The sequence below is a fragment of the Gorilla gorilla genome, chromosome 23 (genome assembly GCF_029281585.2).
Source record: "Gorilla gorilla gorilla isolate KB3781 chromosome 23, NHGRI_mGorGor1-v2.1_pri, whole genome shotgun sequence".
Taxonomy (NCBI): Eukaryota; Metazoa; Chordata; class Mammalia; order Primates; family Hominidae; genus Gorilla; species Gorilla gorilla.
In genome coordinates this window covers 27,211,899-27,238,101 of record NC_086018.1, presented here as the reverse complement: position 1 = coordinate 27,238,101, position 26,203 = coordinate 27,211,899, and the positions used below count along the sequence as shown (strand labels likewise).

Below are 26,203 nucleotides of genomic sequence, written 5' to 3'. Positions count from 1 at the left end.
GGGCGGGCAGGAGGCGGGCGGGGGCGGGGGCGCGCGCTCCCGGCCTCGCCCGGCCCCTCTGCGTGGCCCCCCGCCCCCTGCGCCGCCGCTGCCAACCCGGAAGGAGCCCGGAGGGGCCCGGGCGGCCAGGGCGCCCCCGCCAGGAGGCCCGCCAGGTGTCCACCTGAGCCCCACGCCCTGCGCCGCGGGGCCCTTTTGGGGGCGGGGTGCCAGCTCCGAGGTGTCCTCCCACGGGCTGTAGACTGGGAAACTGAGGCCCGGGCCACGGTCCCTGACGCAGCCGGGACCCGAACCCACCTCACCTGAGCGAATGATATCGGGGACTCATCCTTTTTCGACACCTTTGCGGGATCCAGCCCTCCAAGGAAAGCTTCCTGAGCAGTGCGCGCCACGTGTACTGGGCACCTCACCGCGGCCACTTCACATCCTATCTCAGGTGACTCTTCAAGCCACTCTGCTCGAACTGGGCACAATATCCCCATTTTACAGAAGAGAAAACTGAGGCCCAGGCACTCGCAGTCTCCCTAGGAGGAGATCTGGGCTGACCCCATAAGTGCAGAGTCTGTTCTTATTCTCATTTTACAGGTGGAGAAACTGAGCCACAGAGAGGAGCTGTCATTTACCTAAAGCACCGTGGCAGGGGTTTGGCAGAGCCAGGATTTGTACCCAGATCGCCTGACTTCGGAGAGTATCAGCTCTTAACCACAGCACTTTGGTCTATGCCTTGATTTCACCATATGTAACAAGGTAAGAATTGGTGTTGAGTGGTTTCTTCATCTGGGGTATATGGATGGGCTTCTGGAGGAATGGCTCTACATCCCACAAAGGTATATGTAAGCGTAGTGTGTGTGTGCAGGGGTGCATGTGTGTGTCGTATGTGTGTATGATGGATGTGTGTGCATGCTTGATGTGGATTTATGTGCATGTGTGTTATGTGTGTGTCTGTGATAGGAGTGTGTGTTTATAGGGAGAGACCAGAGCTCTCATCAGAGGGGACCCAGACCCCCAATCTCCCAGGGCAGTCTCTAACCCCGCCTTCTGCCTGGATCGATGGGCAGTAGTTAGGCCTGGGCTGGGGAAGCCCTTGCCCAGCTTGGCTCCTTCCTGTTATGGCTTGTCCAGACCCACGGTCCCTTCTAGAAACACTCCCCAGAAAGGATCTGCCAGTCACTGGATTGCCCCTCCTGGACTCACCAGGGGTAGGCAGCATAGGCCACCATAGGCAGGCAGGCAGGACGGCGGATCCATCACCAGTGTGTCCACATAGAGAAAGCTGATGCCCTGTCCCAAGGGACAGGTAGTGAGAGCTGGGTTTAAACCCTGCCTCTGCTACTTCTGCTCCAATTAGCTCAGGCAAGTCTTGCCCCTCTCGCAGCCTCAGTGTTTCTTTTGCAGGGAGGACAGTTGTACATTCGTTACAGGAGTGTGGGAAGGATTGAGATATCATGGTAATGGCCTGTCACCCACTCTCCCCTACTTCACATAGTCCCCCAAGGGCTCCCTCTCCCTCCAGCGACATCACCATGGTGCCAATGTTGCCCCCTTGGGGAGCTGTTGCCGTCCTTTTCACGTGAAATTTTGGCGCATCTCCTGTGCCATCTCTCTGACCTCCAAGAAATGCAGCTTCGTACCTCTCTGGTTAGCCCTTGTTTTTGACACAGCTAGATCAATAACTTAACACCCTGGATAATTTGTCACTCCTGAGGCACTATGCCCCCAAGAGGATGCCAGGCCTGTCTGAAACCCCAATCAAGGGGCCCAGATAAAAAACCCATCACCCCAGGGGTGCTTTGAGCTGTTTAGGAAGCTCAAACATGCAGCTGTTTAGGAAGGGGAAGCACTGGATAATGCCTTGGAGGGACTGAGAGGTGTCTAGGGTGTCAGATGGGTGCCACAGAATGAGGAGGCAGGGCTAGGTCTGTTTGCAACATGTCTGAGATGCTCCTGCGATTAATGGCATCCACATTTCTTAACCAATGCCATCAAACTTGTGGCAGACTCAGGCCGCTGCAGAATTTCCCCAGCAAGAGACTCTCCTGGTAAAAGCTGTTATCAACATTTTCACATCAGAGAGGGGCCTGTCTTTGCTGAGGCTGGGATTCCCGGGTCCAGGGTATTTATTTATCACTATAGACCCGGATAAATAAATGTAGATTTATTTATCACTATTTATCACCTTGTGGCTGTGTGACCTGATGGATACCACCCCACAAGCCTTGTGACCCATAGGCCAGGGTGTCAATTCCAGAGCAACCTCTGGGAGCTGTGTGACCCAAGACAAGTCACTTCCCCTCTCTGAGCTTCATTTCTTTGCCTGAAAAAACAAGCCATGGGACCTTCTTTTTTTTTTTTTTTTCTTTTTTTTGAGACAGGGTCTCACACTGTCACCCAGGCTGGAGTGCAGTGGCACGATTTTGGCTCACTGCAGCCTCAACCTCCTGGGCTCAAGCGATTCTCCTGCCTCAGCCTCCTGATTAGCTAGGACTACAGGTGTATGACAGCACATCTGGCTCATTTTTAATATTTTTTGTAGACACGGGGGGCTTGCTCTGTTGCTCAGGCTGGTCTCGAACTCCTGGCCTCAAGCAACCCTCCCACATAGGACTTTTAAGGTCCCTCTGGCTCAAGAGTCTGAACTTCTGGGAAAGTGTGAAAACTTCAGGTCTCCCCTTCAGTGGCCCTGGGGCACAGCTGAAGCCCCCGTTTAAGGGCTCACTTTCCTGTTGGATGACAGCCTGCTTTCTGGTCCTCTTTCCTAGTTGAGTGGAAAGGCAGGAAATGCCGTGGGGGCCTGGGGTTTTGATTATTTGAGGTTTCAATGTTTGCTGAAACTGAGAGGAGAGGGGCCGGCTAGCTTGAGGTCTCAGGGCCTGTCCCTGCGGGCGGGGCCTCCCCCCTGGGGGCCTGGTCCTTTCCACTGCCAAGACCAGACCACAACCGCCAGTAACGACAGCAGCTTCCGTTCCCCATGCTGACTGTGCGCCAGGCGCCGTGCTAAGCATTTTGCTTGTATTGTCTGCTGCGATCCTCTCTGCCACCCAGGAGGAAGCCTTATTGTCCCCAGGTGTGGGGCTCACAGCTAGTGAGTGATGGGCGGCTGTCTATGAGTTTACCCACCAGACCACACTGCCTCCCACTGGCTGAGCCCTGAAGCGGGTCTTCTTTGGGGTAAGAGATAACTTGGCTCACATTTGGAGTCCCATCTTGGGGCTGATGAGGCCAGAGAGAATGTATGGACACATATCCAGACCTGGACCCACACCCAGATGGACCACACAGGGACACACACAGACACCCTCCCAGGGCAGGCCATGGGATCCGGGAAACACAGCCCGTCTGGGGCAGATTCACTGACGCATCCACCCTGGCCTAGTCCAAACAGGAAATGTTTTATCCTCTTAACAAACAACCTGGGCGGCAGCCTCCTTCCCCTGTGAAGTCTCTCGGGGCCGTAGCTAAGGGACTCTTTCCTCCCGCTGTGTCCTACAGGACTGTCTCTCCAGCTTGGGTGTGCCCCGTCATATCAGCCCTGTGCATACACTAGCTCATGTGAGCCCAGGCACTCTTCCCATATCGTGCCTGTTCCATAGGTGAGGAAGCAGCCCGAGGGGTGCCCAGAGCCCATGGCCGCAGCCCCCAGGGGCCCAGGCCTAATTGCCAAGACAGTGCCTGGACACCATGAAAGGGAAGGGACCGTGTAAGGCCACAGCCTTAAAAGCTGCTGACCAGACAAAGGACAGGGCCCAAGAGCAATGGCTGCTGTCTGCACTTTTGATCAGGGGGTTTGGCCCTCCTGTCCCTGGCTCTCAGAGATGGAAGCACCCTGCAGGGCCAGGGTCGGGGCGCTGGGAGACCTAGGCAGCCTGCAGCTGCCCAGCCGAGTTATTTATGCTCCATGGAGCTGCCCTTCTCATTCACCCACCTCATTCTTTCCCCAGAGAGCTGGAACTGGGGCTGGAAGGGAGTAGTGGGAGGAAGGAAGCTGTCAGAAAATCATAAATTAGGGCTTGGGAGGGCCTTCCTGTCCTCTGGAATCTCCCGTTTTGCATCTTTGAGGGGGGTACAGGGGGACGACAACAGAATGACAGGGCTGGACATAAGCGAGCATGGCAGGACAGGGCACCTCTTGTTGGAGTGAGGAGACCTGGATGTTCTATGTGATCTAGAGAGTCCCTTCTCTCCGAGCTTCAGTTTCTGCATCTGGAAAATGGGGGTGATGTGAGGACTCGGGGACTTTCCTGCAACTGTGCTTTGTTGACTGCAGGAATGGACAAATGAGAGGCTTTCTCCTTAGCAACGTTTGTTCCCCCTTCCCCTCCTCTGGCAATTTCTCCTAAATCCTCCCCTTTCTGACCCCCCACCTCTGCCCTACTTGCCTTCTCTCAGGTCCCTTCCTCTGCTTCTCTTTCATCTCCTCTTGCAAAAATGGATGAACAGTATCTCCATATGCAGCATCCACCCAACTAGGGGGTAGAGGGAAGAGCTCTTGGCTCATTCCTACTAGAGTGTGAATGACTGATGTGTTTAATGTTTAATGTTGGGAGGAGGGGGAGTTAACAGGGCTTCCTGCCATTTAAACCCTAAATCGTTGGTAGTGGAACTTCTAGGCTGGTGAGGGAAATGTTTGGTGACCACAGCCTAGGAACGTGGCCTAAGACCTTCTGTATGGGAAGCTGTCCATCTCCCACCCCAGCGAGGTGAAGCCCACTCCCGGCTGGATGCATCTGAAGTGGCAGCTGTGAGTCCATGTGGTTGGACGGATCTGGCAGGAGGGAAGGGCAGACCAGAGAAGCCCCTCAGAGCAGAGGCCCTGGAGCAGCCCACCAGCCCTGCCAGTCCCGGGTGGCACCTGCCAGATCATGAGCATGTGGGCCTGCCCCACCTGACAGCTCCAGGATGAATGGGGAGGTGGTAGTGGTGCTGAGAAGCAGGAGGAGAATGAGAGTGGTGGGGACAGAGGAGAAGTCAGAGACAGAGACAGAGAGATATAGTGAGTGACTCTCAGGAGAGTGTGCCAGGTAGCCAGAGAGAGAGGGAGACAAAGTGATCTAGAGAGATGTCTTCATCTTTCATAGAAGGAGACAGATGGAAAGACAGAGAGACAGAAAGAGAGACAGACAGACTTAGAAAGAGGGACTCTTTTGGAAGAGGGTCCTAGGTGGTTGGTCTCGGCTCCCGTAGGAGCCTGGCAGAGGGGGCAGGACCGGGGCACCACCCCCCCACCATCCTGAGCCTCATCCGTTCTCAGCACCTCACAGACTCTGGCCTCCCTCAGACCATGCCAAGGGTGGGAAGCCTCTCCTTCCTCCATCACCCACCCATGCATCTGGTAATGGCTGCCTGTGGGCTCTGGGCTGCCTGGGGCTGGAATACATCATGCTTGGGCAGCCCCGTTAGACAGAGCCCTTGGGCCCAGGGGGAATGGATTCCTCACCTGAGGCTTGGTCCTGGGAGTCTTAGGTGGATGGACAGCTATATAGGGGGAGGGGGACCTGACTATAGATTGTCCCTGCCCCACCATCCGGTCAGCCTTGTAGGGCTAAGTCTGGGTCCTCTTTCCCTGTGTCCATTCCTTGGCTCCATCCCATCCAGCCTCCACCCCCTTATGGGATGTGGCATCGGTCTCCTCGATGGCCTCTTGTCTCCTCTGATACTTTCAGTCCTGCAGAATCTTCCCAAAGACAAATGGAGCCAAGCAACCCTGAGAAGAAAACCTTCCAGTCTCCCTGTCCCCCTCAGGCTGAGAACTGAAGGTGGCCCAGCTTGCTTGTCCTCCCACTGTCCCCAGACCCTGGGACAGACCCCCACACCCAGGGTGGGCTAGGGGATGTCTCAGTTCCCTAGCCCATCCTGTGCTCTCCGTCTGTCTGCGGGTTTTCCTGCCCTGTCCCTCTGCCTGCCAATACCCACTCACCCTGCCTGAGCTCACCATCCAGTCTCAGCTCAGACATCACCCCCTCTCCACCCCTAGAAGGATGTTTCACACCCCCAACACTGGGTCATGTGTCCACTGGGGTTCACCACTCACAGCATTCTGGGCTGGGGACATCTGTTGATTTGTGTGGTTCCCCTGATGGATCATAAATAGGCACAGATGCTGAGCCCTTTTTATAACCTTTCTAAGAGTTCTAGGGCACATACAACTCCAGAAGCTGTACAAGATACATCTGGGTGCATAACAATTTCTGTTTTTGTTGTCGTTGTTGTTGTTGTTGTTTTTGAGACAAAGTCTTTCTCTATCACCCAGATTGGAGTGCTGGAGTACAGTGGCATAATCTTGGCTCACTGCAACCTCCACCTCCTGGGTTCAAGCGATTCTCCTGACTCAGCCTCCTGAGTAGCTGGGATTACAGACATGCATGACCACGCCTGGCTAATTTTTGTATTTTTAGTAGAGACAGGGTTTCGCCATGTTGGCCAGGCCAGTCTTGAACTCCTGACCTCAGGTGATTCACCCACCTTGGCTTCCCGAAGTGCTGGGATTACATTGTGAGCCACTGTGCTAGGCCACAATTTCTGTATAGAACAAAAACACAGCTGACTCTTGAACAACATGGGTTTAAGCTGATGGATCCCTTTATATGCGGATTTTCTTCAGCCCCGTCACCCCTGAGATAGCAAGACCACCCACTCCTCCTCCTCCTCCTCAGCCTACTCAACATGAAGACAAGGATGAAGACCTTTATGATGATCCACTTCCACTTAATAAATAGCAAATATATTTTTTCTTCTTTATGATTTTCTTAATAACATTTTCTTTTTAAAATTTTTTTTTCATATTTTTAAGAGTTGGGGTCTTGCTATGTTGCCCAGGCTGGTCTTGAACTCCTGGACTCAAATGATCCTTCCACCTCAGCCTCCCAAAGTGCTAGGATTACAGGCAGGAGCCACCACACCTACCCACATTTTCTTTCCTCTAGCCTACTTTATTGTGAGAATACAGTATATAATAACATATAAAATATGTGTTAATTTTTTTTTTTTTTTGAGATGGAGTTTCACCCTTGTTGCCCCAGCTGGAGTGTAATGGGGTGATCTTGGCTCACTGCAACTTCTGCCTCCCAGGTTCAAGCAATTCTCCTGCCTCAGCCTCCCAAGTAGCTGGGATTATAGGCATGTGCCACCACACCCAGCTAATTTTGTATTTTTAGTAGAGACAGGGTTTCTCCATGTTGGTCAGGCTGATCTTGAACTCCCGACCTCAGGTGATCCACCTGCCTCGGCCTCCCAAAGTGCTGGGATTACAGGTGTGAGCCACAGCGCCCAGCCTTAATGGACTGTTTATGTGATCAGTAAGCTCCCGGTCAGCAGTAGGCTGTTAGTGGTAAAGTTTTTCGGGAGTCAAAAGTTATGTGCACATTTTTGAGTGTGCATGAGGGGGATCAGTGCCTTAATCCCCATATTGTTCAAATGCCAACTGTAATATGATTAATTGTGGGAATTTTTGCAATGTCTAAATCAGATAAAAAGGCTAATTTTCTCCACATATAAAGAGCTTTTACAAATCAATAACATTTGATCAATGACTTAATAAATGAATAAAAGTTGTGAACAGATGACTAACTCAGAATGAAAAGGCTTCACTCAAAAGAAAAGAAATGTGCTTACGTGTGGTGGCTCACACCTATGATCCCAGCACTTTGGCAGGCCATGGCAGGATGATTACTTGAGACCAGGAGTTCAAGACCAACCTGGGCAAGATAGCAAGACCCCTATCTCTACAAAAAATTTAAAAATTAGCTGGTCGTGATGGTACACACCTGAGCAAGATCGTGTCTTAAAAAAAAAAAGAAGAAAGAGTAAGAGAAAAAAAAAAGAATTCAAATGAAAATCACAATGCAAAGCTGATGGTAAGGACTTAACATTTTTGATAAAATGGGTTGGCAAGGGTATGGGGAAAATGTCACCTTCGTGTGTGCCCTCTTTGGAGCACAGTTGGTAAATATATAAAACTGAAAGATGTATACCCTTTTGACCCAGCAATTTTATATCGAGGAAGTTTCTTACAGGTATATTTGCAAAGAACACAAGGAAATTAACTGCAGCACTATCTGCAGTAGCAAAAGACTGGAAGCAACCTAAACGCCCATTGCAGGAGACGGGTGAATTAAGGTACATCAGCCTGGGCAACATAGCGAGATCCCATCTCTACAAAAAATACAAAAATTAGCTGGGCATGGTGGCACGTGCCTGTAGTCCCAGCTACTCGGGGGGCTGAGGTGGGAGGATTGCTTGAGCCCAGGCGGTTGGGGCTGCGGTGAGCTATGATTGCATCACTGCACTCCAGCCTGAGTGACAGAGTGAGACCCTGTCTAATAAAAAAAAAAAAATTAAATACATCCATCAGAGGAATACTACATTGCTGTTAAAAAGAAAGAGAGGCTAAACAAAATGTAGTGTATGTGTACAATAGAATATTCACCATAAATAAAGGAACAAAGCACTGATACAAAGCTACAACATGGAGGAAACTTGGAAACATTATGTGAAGTGAAAGAAGCCAGACATGAAAGGCCATATATTGTATTTATAAGAGAAACCCACACTAGGCAAATCCATAGACACAGAAGACAGATTAGCGGTTGCCAGGGACTGACGGCAAGGGATGTGGGGGTGTCCACTCATGGGTGTGGGATTTCTTTTTAGGGTGATGAAAGTGTCCTGCAATCAGGTAGTGGTGACAGTTGCACAGCTCTGACTATACTAAAAACCACTGAATTGTACACATTAAAGGGTAAATGTTTTGACATGTGAATTATATGTACATAAAGATGAGGCAGAGCTAAGTGTTTTGATATGGAACTAGTTTCCAAGATCACCTGTTAAATGAAGAAAGTTAGTACAGCTGTAAGTAAAGGATGCTGCCATTTAGGGGAAAATTGCAGGAATATATACTCATCAATATTAATATTTGAATTATGCATTCACTTTCTCTGGAAGGATTCACAAGAAACTGACTGCCTTCAGAAAGGTGAACTGAGGGACCGAGGGTATTAGGTTTGTTTTTTTTTTTTCTTCTTGAGTTGAAGTCTTGCTCTGTCACCCAGGCTGGACTGCAGTGGCACAATCTCGGCTCACTGCAGCCTCTGTCTCCCCAGTTCAAGCAATTCTCCTGCCTCAGCCTCCTGAGTAGCTGGGACTACAGGGGCACGCCACTGTGCCGGGCTAATTTTTGTATTTTTAGTAGAGAGAGGGTTTCACCATGTTGGCCAGGCTGGTCTCCAAATCCTGACCTCAAGTGATCTGCCCACCTGGGCCTCAGGTATTAGTTTTCATTATGAATCCCTTTGCGCTGTTTGAAAAAAATTTAGTGCCAAAAAGTATGCATGGCATAGGCACCCTTTGCCCTAAAAATGAAGTGTGTGTCTATGTGTCTGTGTGTGTGTACCTGCATGTGTGTCTGTCTGTATATGTGTTTGTGTGTCTGTGTATATGTTTGTGTGTGTGTCTGTATGTGTGTGTGTGTGTGTGTGTGTGTGTCTGTGGTGTGTGTGTGTGGTTTGTTGTAAAACAGCAGCCCTTGCCATTCCAGGCTCCAGGAGCTGTTGTCTGCAGCCGGGGAGTGCTCCTGAGTGCTGTGTGGAGGTTTCCATGTAGGTTTCCACCTCCAGGAAGAAAGATGGGGCAGAGGAACCACAAGTGACAGGGCTGATTCAGGAGCTCCTCTAAATCGGGCCCCAGCCCCAGCCCTGGGAAGCTGTGAGGGTGGCTCCTAAGGGAGATGACCCCTCCATGCTCTCCCAGGAGGGACCCAATGTCCTTGTCCTCAGCAGGCATGGCCCAGGGCTCCCAGTTGCTCGGGACACACCTGAGTGGAGGCTATTCAGGGCGGTGAGTAGGGGAGATAGGGGCCTGACCAGAGGGAAGGGCCTGTCTCAGGAGGTGGGCTGGTGGGCAGCCAGGTTTCCCCCCACCCCCGGCCTGCCCTACGTCTGCAAGTTGGGGCCTCACAAAGCCAAAGTTGGCTGTGTCCTGTGTCCTCCCTTGACCCCTCGGAGGGAGGAAAAGGAAGAGAGGGGGAGGGAAAGACAGAAAGACAGACAGTAGTATAGGGAGACACACACACACACACAGAAGGAGACACTGTTAGAAACAGAGATAAAGGGGCGACCACTGACCTGCTTTCCACTTGTCAGCCCCCAGCCTTTATCTATGTGACTACACACATTATCACAGCTGCCCCCAGAGGAGGGATCTGGCACAGGAAAGGGAGGCCAGGGAGTGTGGCAAACTGTTGCACAGCTAGCAGCAGCCATATTCAAACTCTGGCTGCAGAACCCTAGGGCAGTCGCCAGCGTAGTGCAGGTCCAGAATTGGCCCTGGGACCCTACACCGTCCCCTTTCCCTCCCGACAGGCACCCCTTGGCCCATCTGGGCTGCCTATGCCCAGCCCTGGTGGGACATTCCCAGGGGCACAGCTGACCTGGGACTCCTCTGTCAAGAGAAGGGTGGCCTGGTGTCAAAGAGGGGCCCAACATGGGGCTAACGTTGTGGGGCCTGTAGGCCCAGGTTGACCAGGAAAAGGTTTCAATCCTGCCTGTTCCTGAGTGAGACACTGAGTAACCTTGGCCAAATTGCTTCCCCTTTCTGAGCCTCAGTGTGTTCACCTGGAAAATGGGGATAGGGTACTTGTCTCAGGGCAAGTTGTTACGAGGAGCATCTAAATGAGGCACGTGGATTTCTTTGCCCAGTGCCTGGCACAGACTGATCAAGAAATAGTACATAGGTTATATCCAAAGCATGTTGCATATAGACTGCAGAGTGAGGAATCTGAGCAGGCTGGGGATGCAAGGCTTGGGACAGCAAGAAGCAGCAAGAAGGGTCAGCCTTTGGCAAAGAGGACATTGGGAAAATAATCTGAGGTTTTCTTTTCTTTTTTTCTTTTTTTTTTTTTTTTTGAGACGGAGTCTCACTCTGTCACCCAGGCTGGAGTGCAGTGGTGCAATCTCGGCTCACTGCAACCTCTGCCTCTTGGGTTCAAGTGATTCTCCTGCCTCAGCCTCCTGAGTATCTGGGATTATAGGCACCCACCATTATGCCTAGCTAATTTTTGTATTTTTGTAGAGGCGGGGTTTTGCCAAGTTTGCCAGGCTGGTCACGAACTCCTGACCTCAAGTGATCCATCCACCTCGGCCTCCCAAAGTTCTGGGATAACAGGCGTGAGCCACCATGCCCAACCAGAATCTGAGGTTTTCTAAAGGCCCTTTGCTACCAACTGTCACCTGAAATGCTTCTATAAGCCAGTCTTAAAATTCCTAAAGCAAAGAAAACTCATGTTAAAATTCAAAACTCTTCTCTAGGAGGGATGTATTTACAGAAGACTAGACTGAATTATTCATTCATTTACTGCCCTTTTGTCTTGCTTTGGTCCTCTAAGTACTATGCCTGCAATTAGAAAGCTTCACCACTGGGAGGCATCTTAGTTTTGTGCCTGCACAGAGATGAGATTTCCGCCCCCACCCCCCTGCCCCACCCAACACACACCCTTCTGGATGCCAGCTCTGATCCACTCCTACAAGTTGCCTTTTAGAAGAACAAAAAGGGATAGAGAGGCTAGAGAGACAGTCTTTAGATTAGTGGAGAAGAGTGCTGTAATCAGTTCACCATGTCTGTACTGGGTGAGGGAGTGGAAAGTAGATTCTATGCCAGGCATTCTGCCACCTCTAGACTGTGCTTCTGAGTAGATAAGTATGTTTTTCTATTTCATAGTACTTTTTAGAATAAGTGGAACTCTTTTTAAAACACTTGAGCCTACATAATAGAACTATCAATCACTGTGTAAGGAGGGATGCTTGTACGAATCATTTTTGCAATAGAGAAAATATAATTTGAGATTGGATACTTACACAGAGAGATATTTTAAAAGGCAAACACTGGCCTGGGGGGTAGTGGCTCACACCTGTAATCCCAGCACTTTGGGAGGCTGAGACAGGAGGATCACTTGAGCTCAGGAGTTCGAGACCAGCCTGGGAAATGTAGCAAGACCCCAGCCCTAAAAAACATTTAAAATTGAGCCAGGCATGGTGGCCTGTAGTCCCAGCTACTGAGGCAGGAGGATCACTTGAGTCCAGTAGTTCGAGGTGACAGTGAGCCATGATCATACCACTGCACTCCAGCCTGGATGACAGAGCAAGACCTTGTCTTTATAATATAGAATAAAAAAAATATATTTAGATGCAGTCTTTCTTAGTAATCATGAATGATTAAGAATTCCTGATTTTTTTTTAACAATGATTTTAAAGAGAGAAACCTTTTATGCCTTTTCTTACCTGCTTTTTCCTATGTGCTCTAAGTCACTCTCATTCTTTTTTTTTTTTTTTTTTTTGAGACGGAGTCTCGCTTTGTCGCCCAGGCTGGAGTGCATTGGTGCGATCCCGGCTCACTGCAAGCTCTGCCTCCCGGGTTCACACCATTCTCCTGCCTCAGCCTCCCAAGTAGCTGGGACTACAGGCGCCCACCATCATGCCCAGCTAATTTTTTTTTTTTGTATTTTTAGCAGAGACCGGGTTTCACCATGTTGGCCAGGGTTGTCTTGATCTCCTGACCTCGTGATCCGCCTGCCTTGGCCTCCCAAAGTGCTGGGATTACAAGCGTGAGCCACCGCACCTGGCCACTCATTCTTGCAGATGAGATGGTCATAGCTTCCCTTAGGTCTGCGGCTGTCTGCCTGCTCAGCCTCTGACTTGGTGAGCCAGTTATTGGAAGAAACTATAAAGGAGTGAGAAAGCTTCTTTGGCTGTACTCTTCTTAAGAATTGCTGAGTTTTATAAAATCATTCTTTTTCATCCATAATCCTAAGAGGCTTCTTAGAATCTTTTTTAGTAGTAAAACATTATAATAGCAATATAATATTATTAAAGCACTTTTTTTAAAAAAGAAAATAAATCGCCCATAATCCATCCATCTTAATAAAACGATTCCCCAGAGGTTTTTTTTTTTTTTCTTTGGAAGTTTTTTTTGGCCTTCTTTTTTGCCAAAGAAAGAGAGGTTCCAGCCCTTTGAATATCTTTCCCCACCCCCAGGCAGCTGAAAATCCTCCTTCTTTCTCTTACTCTTAGCTGCTTGGTCCTTTGAAGTCAAAGCTGGTTTTATGTCTAATCTGCACTGAATGGGTCATTACTGATGGGCACATGTGGGATCAGAGGGGCCTGACACAGGCTGCCTTCTGCACAGGGCAGGAGTTGTCATAGTTTCCTTCCACACCATTGCTGTGTCACATGCCGTGAACGTAAGCATTAGCAAATGCACATCTGCAGGGCGGGACACACCAGATATCTTTGGGGACATTATGGGTGTGTCAATATCTTTCAATATCTTTTTTTTTTTTTTGAGACGGAGTCTTACTCTGTCACCCAGGCTGGCATGCAGTGGCGTGATCTTGGCTCACTGCAACCTCCTCCTCCTGGGTTCAAGCAATTCTCCCACTTCAGCCTCCCGAGTAGCTGGGATTACAGGTGCGCACCACCATGCCTGGCTAATTTTTGTATTTTTTTAGTAGAGATGGGGTTTCGCCATGTTGGCCAGGCTGGTCTCAAACTCCTGACCTCAGGTGATCTGCCCACCTCAGCCTCCCAAAGTGCTGGGATTACAGGCTTAAGCCACCATGCCTGGCCTCAATATCTTCTTTTTAAACATTTTTAATATTTTTTTTTTTGAGACAGGGTCTTGCTTTTTTACCCAGGCTGGCGTGCAGTGGCACAATCTTGGCTCACTGCAGCCTTGACTTCCGAAGCTCAAGCGATCCTCCTGCCTCATCCTCAACTAGGACAACAGGTGTGCACCACCACACCTGGCTAACAAAAAAAAATTTTTTTTTGTAGAGACGAGGTCTGCCTATGCTGCCCAGACTGGTCTTGAACTCCTTGGGCTCAAGCGATCCTCCCACCTTAGCTACCAAAAGTGCTGGGATTACAGGCATGAGCCACCATGCCTGGCCTTGTATGGTATTTGAATCATGTGTCAATAAAGCCACACATACACATTCAAACAGAACAGATTTTAAAGGTGAGAAACGTTTTCTGGTTTCCAATTTGTTACTTTGGTGATCTCTAACGAATCACTTTTGTTATTAAGTACAAACGTGCTGGCTTTGGTGGCACATATACTAAAAATTGGAACAACACAGAGCAGATTAGCATGGCCCTTTAACAAACTGAAAGATACTTAAACATAAAAAGAAATTATACATAAAAAAAGAACATATGTTATTTTTAATTTAAAAAACACATTCACTGGCTGGGCGCGGTAGCTCACACCTGTAATCCCACCATTTTGCGAGGCCGAGGCGGGCGGATCACCTGAGGTCAGGAGTTTGAGACCAGCCTGGCCAACATGGTGAAATCCCGTCTCTACTAAAATACAACAATTAGCCAGGCATGGTGGCCCGTGCCTGTAATCCCAGCTACTTGGGAGGCTGAGGCAGGAGAATCACTCGAACTCGGGAGGCAGAGGTTGCAGTAAGCCGAGATCACACCACTGCACTCCAGACTGGGCGACAGAGTGAGGCCCTGTCAAAAAAAAAAAAAAGTTTTTAATAAAAGAATTTAATAAGACCACATTCACCACTCTTAGGTATCTAACCAAGAGAAATGGAAATAGGGTCACACAAAAACTTGCACCTGAGTGTTCACAGCAGCATTATCTGTAAGAACTAAAAAGCAGCAACAACCCAAATGTGCGTCGACAGATGAATTGAACAGACAACATGTGGTCCATCCACGCAATGGAATATTGTTTGGAAGGAATGAAGCGCTGACACATGCTGCAACATGCTTGACAGCATTATGCTCCGTGAAAGAAGCCAGCCGCAAAAGGCCACATGGTGTATGATTCCATTTACATGAAATACCCAGAATAGGAAAATCTACAGAGACAGAAAGTGGTTGCCAGGAGCTGGTGGTGGGGTGGGGGCTGCAGGAGAATGGGGAATCACTGCAAATGGGTATATGGTTTCTTTTTTTTTTTTTTAGACGGCATTTTGCTCTTGTTGCCCAGACTGGAGTGCAATGGCATGATCTTGGCTCACTGTAACCTCCACCTCCCGGGTTCTAGCGATTCTCCTGCCTCAGCCTCCCGAGTAGCTGGGATTACACGTGCCCGCCACCATGCCCAGCTAATTTTTTTTTGAAATGGAGTCTCACTCTGTTGCCCAGGCTGGAGTGCAGTGGTGCAATCATGGCTCACTGCAGCCTGGAACTCCGGGTTCAAGTGATCCTCCTGCCTCAGCCTCCTGAGTAGCTGGGACTACAGGCACCTGCCACCACATCTAGCTAGTTTCTCAATTTTTTGTAGAGATGGGGCCTTTCTTTGTTGCCCAGGCTGGTCTTGAACTCCCGGCCTCATGTGATCTTTCTGCCTCAGTCTCCCAAAATGCTGGGATATCAGGTGTGAGCCACTGCACCTGGGCACTAAAAATTCTCAATTACAGCTACACAGACCCTTTTCCAAATAAGGGCACCTTCACAGGTTCCTGGACATGGACCTATGTTTTGGTGGGGGCCACCATTCAACCCACTGCACCTCCCTACCCCAACCACCATTGTTCAAGCTGGGCCACCCTGCCCTGGTCTCTAGGCGTCCTCGGTCTCCAGCCCTTGCAGCCAGAGGAGGCCAGACCCACGTACCCTGCTACTTGGAGTCTCACAGTGGCTCCCAGGGCATCTGGAAGCAGCTCACGCTTGACCTGCAAAGCTCCATTGCCCGGCCCTGCTGGCATCTCAGGCACCCTGTTCCCACCACACTGACCTTTTCCCCGGTTCCTAAAGGGCTCCAAGCTTTCTCTTGCCTCCAGAGTTCCTCCATGTTGATCTCCCTGTTCCTTCCACCTGGCACTCTTCCTCCAGGCTTCACCTGGGGGCCTTTTGCTTACCCGCAAGTCTCAGTTTAGGTGCCCTGCCCCAACCCCAAACCTCTCTTCACAAACTGAGATGTTAGGGGCCCCTTGGGGGCTATGGCAGCAGGTTATAGCGGTGGGGTTCACCTGGATGTACTCTCTGGACTGGGAGCTCAGCCTGGGCAGGGCTACATAGCTCGTGTCTATCTTGCTCCCTGTAGAATGGCAGTGTTCTTTTTTTTTTTTTTTTTTGAGACGGAGTCTTGCTCTGTTGCCCAGCCTGGAGTGCAGTGGCACGATCTCGACTCACTGCAACCTCTGCCTCCTGGGTTCAAGCAATTCTCCTGCCTCAGCCTCCTGAGTAGCTGGGACTACAGGCACACGCGAACATGCCCGACTAGAATGGCAGCGTTTCTGAGGGCAGGAGGAGGGCATAAGGGTCAGATGAGCCTGAACCTTACTCTTCACTTTCCACCTCTTCCCATCTTCCTTCCTCATAGTCTTGGGGAACACTTTTTTCTCACCTTTAAAAATAATTTTTTTTTTTTTTTTTTGGAGACAAAGTCTTGCTCTGTCACCCAGGCTGGAGTGCAGCAGCATAACCATAGCTCACCACAGTCCTGTCTGCTGGGCTCAAGCAATCCTCCTGCCTCAGCCTCCTGGGTAGCTAGGACCACAGGCATGTGCCACCATGCCTGACTAATTTTTTTAAATCTTGTTTTTGTAGAGATGAAGTCTTGGTATGTTGCCCAGGCTGGTCTCGAACTCCTGGCCTCAAGGGATCCTCCCACCTTGGACTCTCAGAGTGTTGGGATTACAGGCATGAGCCACCTCACCTGGCCCTTTCTCACCTCTAAAATCTGAAGTTCTGTTTGAATGTGAAAAAAAGACAAGAAAAAAGAAAGGAGGGAGGGAGAAAAGGAGGGAGGGAGGCCTCCCCCTCACACACCTTTTCTGCCTGAATTCCCAGACACTGTCTTTTACTCCCAACTGCAATCATTTGCACTTAATTCCTCCAACTTCAAGTTGTTTGGGGTCAAAGGAAGGAACACAGGATGGGAATGGGGAATGTGTTCAGGAATAGGAGGAGTTACAGAAACCTCAGGGCCTCTGCTCAGACAGGTGGTGGGATGAATCCCACAGATGGGAATAATCAGCCTTGAGTCTCTGAGCGAGTGACTCCTCCCAGGTGAGCCTCAATGGCTCACCTGTATAATGGGATGATAGCAGCCACCCTGCAGCTGAGGACTGGGGAGTTATGTTGAGTGCTCGGCACACAGCAAGCAAGCACTCAGTATGTGGTGGCAACAGTTAACAATTCATAAAACCGTAGAGACTATGTGAAATGCCATTTCAGTTTGCAAACATCTCCAGTCCCCAGAATGTTCCCCACTGGCCTCCTGGGCAGCTGAGAAGAGTAACAGCATTGTGGGATGGTGTTATGGTTTGAATTATGTCCCCCCCACCACTCCAAAAGCTGTTGAAGTCCTAACCCCTAGGATCCGTGAATGGGACCTTCTTTGGAAATGGGGTGTTTGCAGATGATATGTTGAGATGAGATCACGAGGGTGGGCCCTAATCCAATGTGGCTGTGTCTTTATATAAAGGGGAAATGGGACACAGAGACAGATGCTCACAGAGGCAGATGATGTTAAGACACAGAGAGAAGATGGCCACCAACAAGCCAAAGAGCACCGGAGGCTACCCGAAGCCAGGAGAGGGGCCTGGAGCAGATTCTCCCTCTCAGCCTCAGAAGGAACCAGCCCTGCCCACACTTTGATTTCAGATTTCCAGCACCAAAATAGTGAGACAATAAGTGTCTGTTGTTTAAGCCAGGCAGGTTTTGGGGCTTTGTTGCAGAGGTGGGAATAAGACAAATCCACTGTCAGAGCAAACTGGGCCTTCTAGGGCCGGCAGGATCCCCCAAAGGCTCCGAGGAGATGGACTCGAGGCCAGTGCCAAGCCCCGCCAGCCCCCAGTCACTGCCCAGGCCCACGGCCAGGCCTGGCTGCTCCTCGGCCCCCCACTGCCCCAGCAGGAGGGCACCAGACGCTTCCAGGACAGAAATCTGGGATGCATTTGGAAATCCTGGCAGAGCGGTTTCAAGTTAGGCCCTGTCCTAACTGGGTGAACCGCCATCTGGATCCTGTTTGCTGGCCCCTGCCAGGAGAATCTGAGTGGGATTTTGGGGGAGCCGTCAGGGAAGGGGGCCACTCCCTCTGTGGCTGGGTGCAGTCAGCGGTCCTGGGTGGAATCCTGGCCCTGCCACTTGCTGGGTGACCTCAGGCTGCTCATGTCACCTCTCTCTCGGCTTTCTCACCTGAAAACTGAGGACAATCCCAGAATGCACCTTGAAATGTTGCCACCAGGATTTACTAGGATCATGAGAACAGCAGGCTGCTTAATGAAGGGGAACTTCAGATTTCTTTTCTTTTTTTTTTTTTTTTACAAATTCTGGTAACATAAATAATGTAAAATTGACTTTTTTTTTTGAGACAGGGTCTCACTGTGTCACCCAGGGTGGAGTGCAGTGTGGTGATCATAGCTCAGTGCAGCCTCAACCTCCCCGGCTCAGGTGATTCTCCTACCTCAGCCTCCAGGGTAGCTGGGGCTACAGGCATGTGCTACCATGCTTGGCTAATTTTTCTATTTTTTTGTTGAGATGGAGTTTCCATGTTGTCCAGGCTGGAAAACTGACCATTTTGCTTATTTTAACCATTTTAAAGCATTTTAAAGCATACAGTTCAGTACATTCACATTGTTGTGCAACTATCACCCCCGTCCAGAACTTCTTCATCTTCCGCAAATGAAACTGTATTGGTTCAACACTGACTCCTCATTCCCCCATCCCTCATTCTACTTGTCTCTACAATGTTGACGACTCTAAGTACCCCATTTAAGTGGAATTTTACCATTCTACTCATTACAAAATATAACAAAATTTACCTTTTTTTTTTGGGGGGGGGGACGGGGTCTCACTCTGTCACCCCTGCTGGAGTGCAGGGGTGTGATCATATCTCACTGCCACCTCGACCTCCGGGGTTCAAGCGATCCTCCCACCTCAGCCTCCCATGTAGCTGGGACTATGGGCATGCACCACCATAAACAGCTAATCTTTTTGTAGAGACAGGGTTTCGCTTTGTTGGCCAGGATGGTCTCAAACTTCTGGGCTCAAGCCATTCCCCCACCCCACTCCTCAGCCTCCTAAAGTGCTGGGATTACAGGCATAATTGCACCACCACACCCGGCAAAATTGGCCATTGTTAAGGGTACAGTTCAGTGGAATTAACTAAACTTTGTAGTGTTGTGTAACCATCACCAACATCCATCTCCTGAACCCTTTTCATCTTGTAAAACTGAAACTCTGTATTCATTAAACAATAATCCCCATTACCCCTTTTTCCCAGCCATCACCATTCTACTTTCTGTCTCTATGATTTTGACTACTCTAGGTACGCCATATAAGTGAAATCATACAGTATTTATTGTTTTGTGACTGGCTTCATTTACTCAGCATAATGTCCTCAAGCTTCATTCTCATTGTAGCTTGTGTCAGAATTGCCTTCCTTTTCAGGGCTGAATAATATTCCATTGAATTGACAGACCTCATTTTGCTTATCCATTCTTCCATTGATGGATATGTGAGTTTCTCCACATTTTAGCAATTATGAATAATACTGCTATGAACATGGGATCTCTTTGAGACCCTCCTTTTAATTCTTTTGGGTATATACCTGGAAGTGGAATTGCTGGGTCACATGGATAATTCTGTTTAATTTTTTGAGGCATCACCATCTGTTTTCCACAGCAGCTGTGCCACTTTGCATTCCCACCAGCAGCACGCAAGCATTCGAATTTCTCCACACGCTCGCCAACAGTGAGTAGTGGACTGTTCTCCGGGGCTGCCTGGCTCCTCCAATCTTTGGGGAGCTCGAAAGGGGCACTTTACTTAGGGATGCCAGAACTCCTGGAATCCTGACTCCTTTTGAGTTTCTAAGGTTTCTAGAAGATCCCAGGGCCCTAGGGGAAGCCCACTGTGGGAGTGATGGCCTGGCTCTTGGCCTGGGGTGCACATTGGGCTGGGCAGCGCTGGTTCCAGGCACGCAGGGGTGAGGAAGTAGCTGTGTGCATAAACACTGTGTGTATATAAACCTGTGTAAACCAAAGTGGGAAGTTGCTGCTATGCCGGGAGACCCAGTCTCATTTGGAGATGTTCAGTAAGCATCTGACATAGGGCCTGGAAGTCTCTCCCTCAAAGGGCTGCATCTGGGCTCCAGTTCTGCCATCAAGACAGCCAGGCTGGCCGGGCGCGATAGCTCACGCCTGTAATCCCAACACTTTGGGAGGCCGAGGCAGGCGGATCACTTGAGGTCAGGAGTTCAAGACCAGCCTGGCCAACATGGCAAAACTAAAAATACAAAAATTAGCCAGGCGTGGTGGCACATACCTGTAGTCCCAGCTACTCGGGAGGCTGAGGCAGAAGAATTGCTTGAACCTGGGAGACGAAGGTTGCAGTGAGCCGAGATGGCACCACTGCATTCTAGCCTGGGCAACAAAGTAAGACTCCAGCTAGGCTGGACTCTGCCTGAGAGAAGCTGAGGTTCCCAGACATATGGCAGGAGGAGGACTGATGCTAGGGAGGGGACAGAGCCTGCTCATGATAGACAGCAGGGGCTGGCCTCCCTGGGCCCTGAACCCCGTGGGTGTTCCCAGAGGATGGAGCTCTTGGCCCCTGAGTCAGCCTCACACACGACTGGGTCTGCTCCCTCGGGCCTCCCTACTCCCTCGGGCTCAGCAGAGCCTCATGCCCAGCACAGATGAAATAGCTCTTGGCTGGATGGTGGCCCAAAGGGCCTTGTGATCATCCTTCCGCACAGTGGTCTTCACCATCCAGGGAGAAGGGAAAGCAACAGAAGCTGAGAGCCAAGCATGGGGCCTGGAGGTCAGACAGACTTGTGCCACCCATTGGCTTGAGCAGGGACCCCATCTCTCTCAACCCCAGTCTCTTCACCTGTACGCTGGAGCTAATAATGATGGTGGCTGCCTGATCGAGCAGGTGATGATTCAATGGCGCAATGTACAACATACAGCCGGCACCAGGCACATTGTAAGTAAATGGCCCTGTTTCCATCAGAAAGGAGAACAGCTGCCTGGACTGAATATGCAACAGGACACCCGGAATGTGTTTTTTGGATGCATCAGCTCACTTTCTAGCCACTGGCCTCTTCTAGAAGTTGCACACAGATAAAAGGTCCCAGTTAATGAGGATTCTGGTTAAAGTTTTAAAATTCACAGCAAGCCCACTCCGCATAATAATGTATCAGAAACACAACAATCCTTTAATCTAGAAGGAATTAATTGCTGGGCCCAGAAATTCAGGGCACGCTGACAGAATACTTAATTTCTCGAGCTGATGGTTTCAAAAAGTGACTGATTTTAGACTGGCTTCTCTCTAGGCGTACGTAAGACTCCCACAGCCCCAACAAAAGGCGAGATTGTCTTGGTGTCTAACTCAGTAAGAATCACGTATGTGGGGTCTGAATTAATGTCAGCTCTGAATTTTTCCTGCTGAGTGGAACGTGGTGGATCTTAACCCCCAGGAGATTCAGTGGCAGCTCTGTGGCCTGGGCACCCCAGGCATCGTCCAGGGAACGTCCTCACTCGTCCCACATATGTTTACAGAGCGCCTACTCTGAGCCGAAGCTCAGGTTCTGTGTTGGAAATGCAGGAGCCAGCACGACCAGCCTCAAAGACAGACTCACACAAACCCACGGTCAGATAACTGCTTGACTGCACGTCGTAAAAAGGAATGAGGCAGGGTGTCTGAAAGGACATAACAGGCTGGGCACAGTGACTCACACTTGTAATCCCAGCACTTTGGGAGGCTAAGGCGGGAAGATCACTTGAGGCCAGAAATTCAAGTCCAGCCTGGGCAACATAGTGAGATCCTGTCTCTGCAAAAATTAAAATATTACCTGGGTATGGTGGTGCATGCCTGTGGTCCCAGCTCCTCAGAAGGCTGAGGCAGGAGGATTGCTTGAGCCAGGGAGGTTGAGGCTGCAGTAAGCCGTGATTGCATCCTTGCACTCCAGCCTGGGTGACAGAACAAGACCCTGTCTTAAAAAAAAAAAAAAAAAAAAGAGAGAGAGGACAATAGGGCCCTAATTTAGATGACAGGGCCTGGCAGATAGGGCCACAGATCTTATAAAATGTTTTTATTTATTTATTTTTTGAGATGGAGTCTCGCTGTGTCTCCCAGGCTGGAGTGCAGGGGCCTGATCTCGGCTCACTGCAAGCTCCGCCTCCCAGGTTCATGCCATTCTCCTGCCTCAGCCTCTGGAGTAGCTGGGACTACAGGTGCCCGCCAACACGCCTGGCTAATTTTTTGTATTTTTAATAGAGATGGGGTTTCACCGTGTTAGCCAGGATGGTCTCAATCTCTTGACCTCATGATCGGCCTGCCTCGGCCTCCCAAAGTGCTGGGATTACAGGTGTGAGCCACCGCGCCTCGCCTTTTTATTATTATTATTATTATTATTTTGAGACAAGTTCTCACTCTGTTGTTCAGGCTGCAGTGCAGTGGCATGATCACAGCTCACTGCAGCTTGGAACTCCTGGGTTTAAGTGATCCCCCTGCCTCAGCCTCCTGTGTAACTGGGATTACAGGAGTGTACCACCATGCCCAGCTAATTTTTTTTTTTTAATAGAGACAAGAGCTTGCCATGTTGCCCCAGGCTGGTCTCAAACTCCTAGCCTCAAGCAAACTTCCTGTCTCAGCCTTTCAAAACCCTGAGACTACAAGCATAAGAAAAGAAAATCTTGTAAGCTGAAAGCTGAAGGATGAGAGCAATTAATTGATGAAGTATGATGATCCAGGTGTCCCTGGGTGAAGAAACAACCTCTACAAAGGCCCTGAGGTAGGCATACGCCATTATAGGAGCTAGGAGCTGTTCTCAGGGAGCTGACAGTGATTGAGGCTCATGGAACAAGAAAAGAAAAATCATCATCACCATTGTCACTATCACTACCATAGTCAGATGAAGGCGAAGTCTTACAAATACTTCATATGGGGCCAGGTGTGGTGGTGTGTGCCTGTAATCCCAGCACTTTGGGAAACCAAGGTGGGAGGATTGCTTGAGACCAGGAGTTTGAGACTGGCCTGGGCAACATAGCGAGATTCTATCTCTGCAATTTTTTTTTTTAAATTAGCGTGACGTGTTAGTATGCGCTTATAGTCACAACTACTCAGGAGGGTGAGGTGGGAGGATTGCCTAAGCCCAGGAGTTTGAGGCTGCAGTGAGCTATAATCGCACCACTGCACCCAGCCTGGGCAACAGAGTGAGACCCTGTCTCAAAAACAAAAGAAACAAAAAGCCTCATGTAGGATCATATACACCAGGCCCTGTACATATTCCCAGAGGAATCTGAGCACCATTTAGGACCCCAAAGGGATCATCTTGGGTGCAGACTGGGAGGCAGGAGACAGCCAGGTAAGGACACAGGCTCTGGGTCAGATGACCTGGCTTTGCATCCTGACTCCCCTCTTAAGGCAGGAGAGAAGGCTCCCCTCCCCTCCTTATCTCACTCTGCCACCCAGGCTGAAGTGCAATGGTGCAATCATGGCTCACTGCAGTCTCGACCTCCCAGGCTCAAGTGATCCTTTGGACCACAGGCATGTGCCAGCATGCCTGACTAGTTTGTTGTTGTTGTTGTTGTTTGTATTTTTAGTAGAGATGGGGTTTCCCCATGTTGCCCAGGCTGGTCTCGAACTCCTGGGCTCAGCAGTCCACCCACCCCTGCCTCCCAAAGTGCTGGGATTACAGGTGTGAGCCACCGCGCCTGGCCTGTAGTTACAATAAACTGTACAGAGTGTACAATTTCACCAGTTTGACATGTCTTCACCTGGGAAATCATCTCCACAATCAAGACAGTGAATCTATCCACCACCCCCAAAAGTTTTCTCATTCCCCTTGGTCACCCACCTCTCTCCTGATTCCCAGGCAAACACTGATCTGCTTTCTGTCACTACAGATTATTTTGCATTTTCTAGGATTTTTCTTCTTTTTAAGAGACAGGGTCTCACTCTGTTACCCAGGCTGGAGTGTAGTGGCATGATCATAGCTCACTGCAGCCTTGAACTCTCGGGCTCAAGTGATCCTCCCACCCCAGCCTCCCAAAGTAGCTGGGAAGACAGATGCACACTGCCACACTTGCCTAATTTTTATTTTTTATTTTTTGTAGAGATGGGGTCTCCCTATGCTTCCCAGGCTGGTCTCGAACTCCTGGACTCAAGCAATCCTCCTGTCTCGACCTCCCAAAGTGCTGGGATTACAGGCGTGAGCCGCCTCACCTGGCCTATAGAATTTCATACAAATGAAATCATACTGTATGTACTCTTTTTTGGTCTGGCTTCTTTTATGCAACATAATAATTTAAGCTTCACCCTTGTCATTGTGCATATTACTAGTTCATTTCTTTTTCCTGCTAGGTATGTTTCACAACTTGTTTGTCCACTCACCTGTTGATGGACATTAAGTTGGTTACCAGTTTGGGGCTATTATAAATAATGCTGCTATGAACATTTGCATACACGTTTTTGTATTGCCATATGTGTTCATTTATCTTGGTTAGATACCTAGGAGTGGACCTGCTGGGTCTCAAGGTAATTGTATGTGAAGTATGAGAGAAACTGCCAAGCTGTTTTTCTTTTTCTTCTTTTTTTTTTTGAGATGGAGTCTCACCCCGTCGCCCAGGCTAAAGTGCAATGTTACAATCTCGGCTCACTGCAACCTCTGCCTCCCGGGTTCAAACAATTCTCCTGTCTCAGCCTCCTGAGTAGCTGGAATTATAGGCATGCAATACCACACCTGGCTAATTTTTGTATTTTTAGTAGAGATGGGGTTTCACCATGTTGGTCAGGCTGGTCTCGAACTCCTGAACTCATGTGATCCACCTGCCTCAGCTTCCCAAAGTGCTGGGATTACAGACATGCACCACTGCGCCCAGCCCAAGCTGTTTTTCAAAGTGATTGTAAAACAGTACCTAAAAGCTCCAGTTGCTCCACATCGTCACCAACCCTTGGTATTGCCAGTTATTCAAATTTAAGCCATTCTAATAGATGTGTAGTAGTCTCACTGTGATTTTAATTGGCATTTCCCTAATGACTGATGCTATGGAGCATCTTTTCACCTGCTTATTTTTCATCCATACGTGTTTTTTTGATCAAGTGTCTGTTTCAATTATTTGTTCCCCATGGGCACTCTTAAAAATTCTTTGTTTTCGTATTATTGAGCGTTGAGAGTTCTTTATATATTCTGGATACGAGTCTTTTTTAAATCAGATATGTGATTTACGAATATCTTCTTTCAATCTGTGACTTGTCTTTTTATTCTCTTAACAGTGTCTTTCTTTTTCTTTTTGACACAGGGTCTCGCTCATCACCAGGCTGGAGTACAGTGACATGATCATGGCTCACTGCAGCCTCAACCTCCCGGGTTCAGGCTATCCTCCCACCTCAGCCTCCCAGGACCACAGGCGTGTGCCACCACGCCCAGCTAATTTTTTGTAGAGATGGGGTTATGCCATGTTGCCCAGGCTGGTCTCGAGCTGCTGGGCACAAGCAATCTACCCATCTCAGTCTCCCAAAGTGCTGGGATTATAGTCGTGAGCCACTATGCCCAGCCAACAGTGTCTTTCAAAGAGCAGAGAGAGGTTAATTTTGATGATGTCCAGTTTGCACCTTTGTTGAAAATTGACCATATATCTGTGAGTCTGTTTCTAGACTCTTTGTTCTGCTTTATTAAACTACTTGTCTATTTGTACACCAATGCCACACTGTCTTCATTGCTGTGCCTTTGTAATAAGTTTTAAAGTTAGGTCATTTAAGTCCTTTAATTTTGTTCCTCTTTTTCAAAGTTGTTTTGACTATTCTAAGCTTTTGCATTTCCAATACATTTTGTAATCAGCTTGTAAATTTCTACCAAAAAAGCCTGCTGAGACTTTGACTGAAATTATGTTGAGTTTGTAGATTAATTTGGGAAGAATTGACATATTGACAGTATTGAGTCTCTCAACCCATGAACATGGTATACCTCTCCATTTATTTAGACCTTTAGAGCTTTTTCTCAGCAACATTTTGTAGCTTTTTTTTTTTTTTTTTTTTTTTTTTTGAGACGGAGTCTTGCTCTGTCACCTAGGCTGGAGTGCAGTGGCACGATTTTGGCTCACTATAACCTCTGCCTCCCGGGTTCACGCGGTTCTCCTGCCTCAGCCTCCCAGGTTCACACGGTTCTCCTGCCTCAGCCTCCTGAGTAGCTGGGATTACAGGCAGGCGCCACCATGCCCGCCTAATTTTTGTATTTTTAGTGGAGA

The 26,203-nt window shown here is 49.2% G+C and overlaps 1 long non-coding RNA gene and 1 other non-coding gene across 2 annotated transcripts; both read left to right on the top strand.

Moving 5' to 3' along the window:
• The first annotated feature begins 6 nt into the window (after positions 1-6).
• LOC109024558 (uncharacterized) lies at positions 7-25,995 on the top strand. The gene is made up of 5 exons (XR_010133152.1): positions 7-436; positions 586-747; positions 19,641-19,709; positions 24,074-24,218; positions 25,259-25,995. It is a non-coding gene; the product is annotated as an uncharacterized lncRNA (long non-coding RNA).
• On the top strand, positions 14,081-14,192 carry LOC115932000 (U6 spliceosomal RNA). The gene has a single exon (XR_004068390.2). It is a non-coding gene; the product is annotated as a U6 spliceosomal RNA (small nuclear RNA).
• Positions 25,996-26,203: the final 208 nt, after the last annotated feature.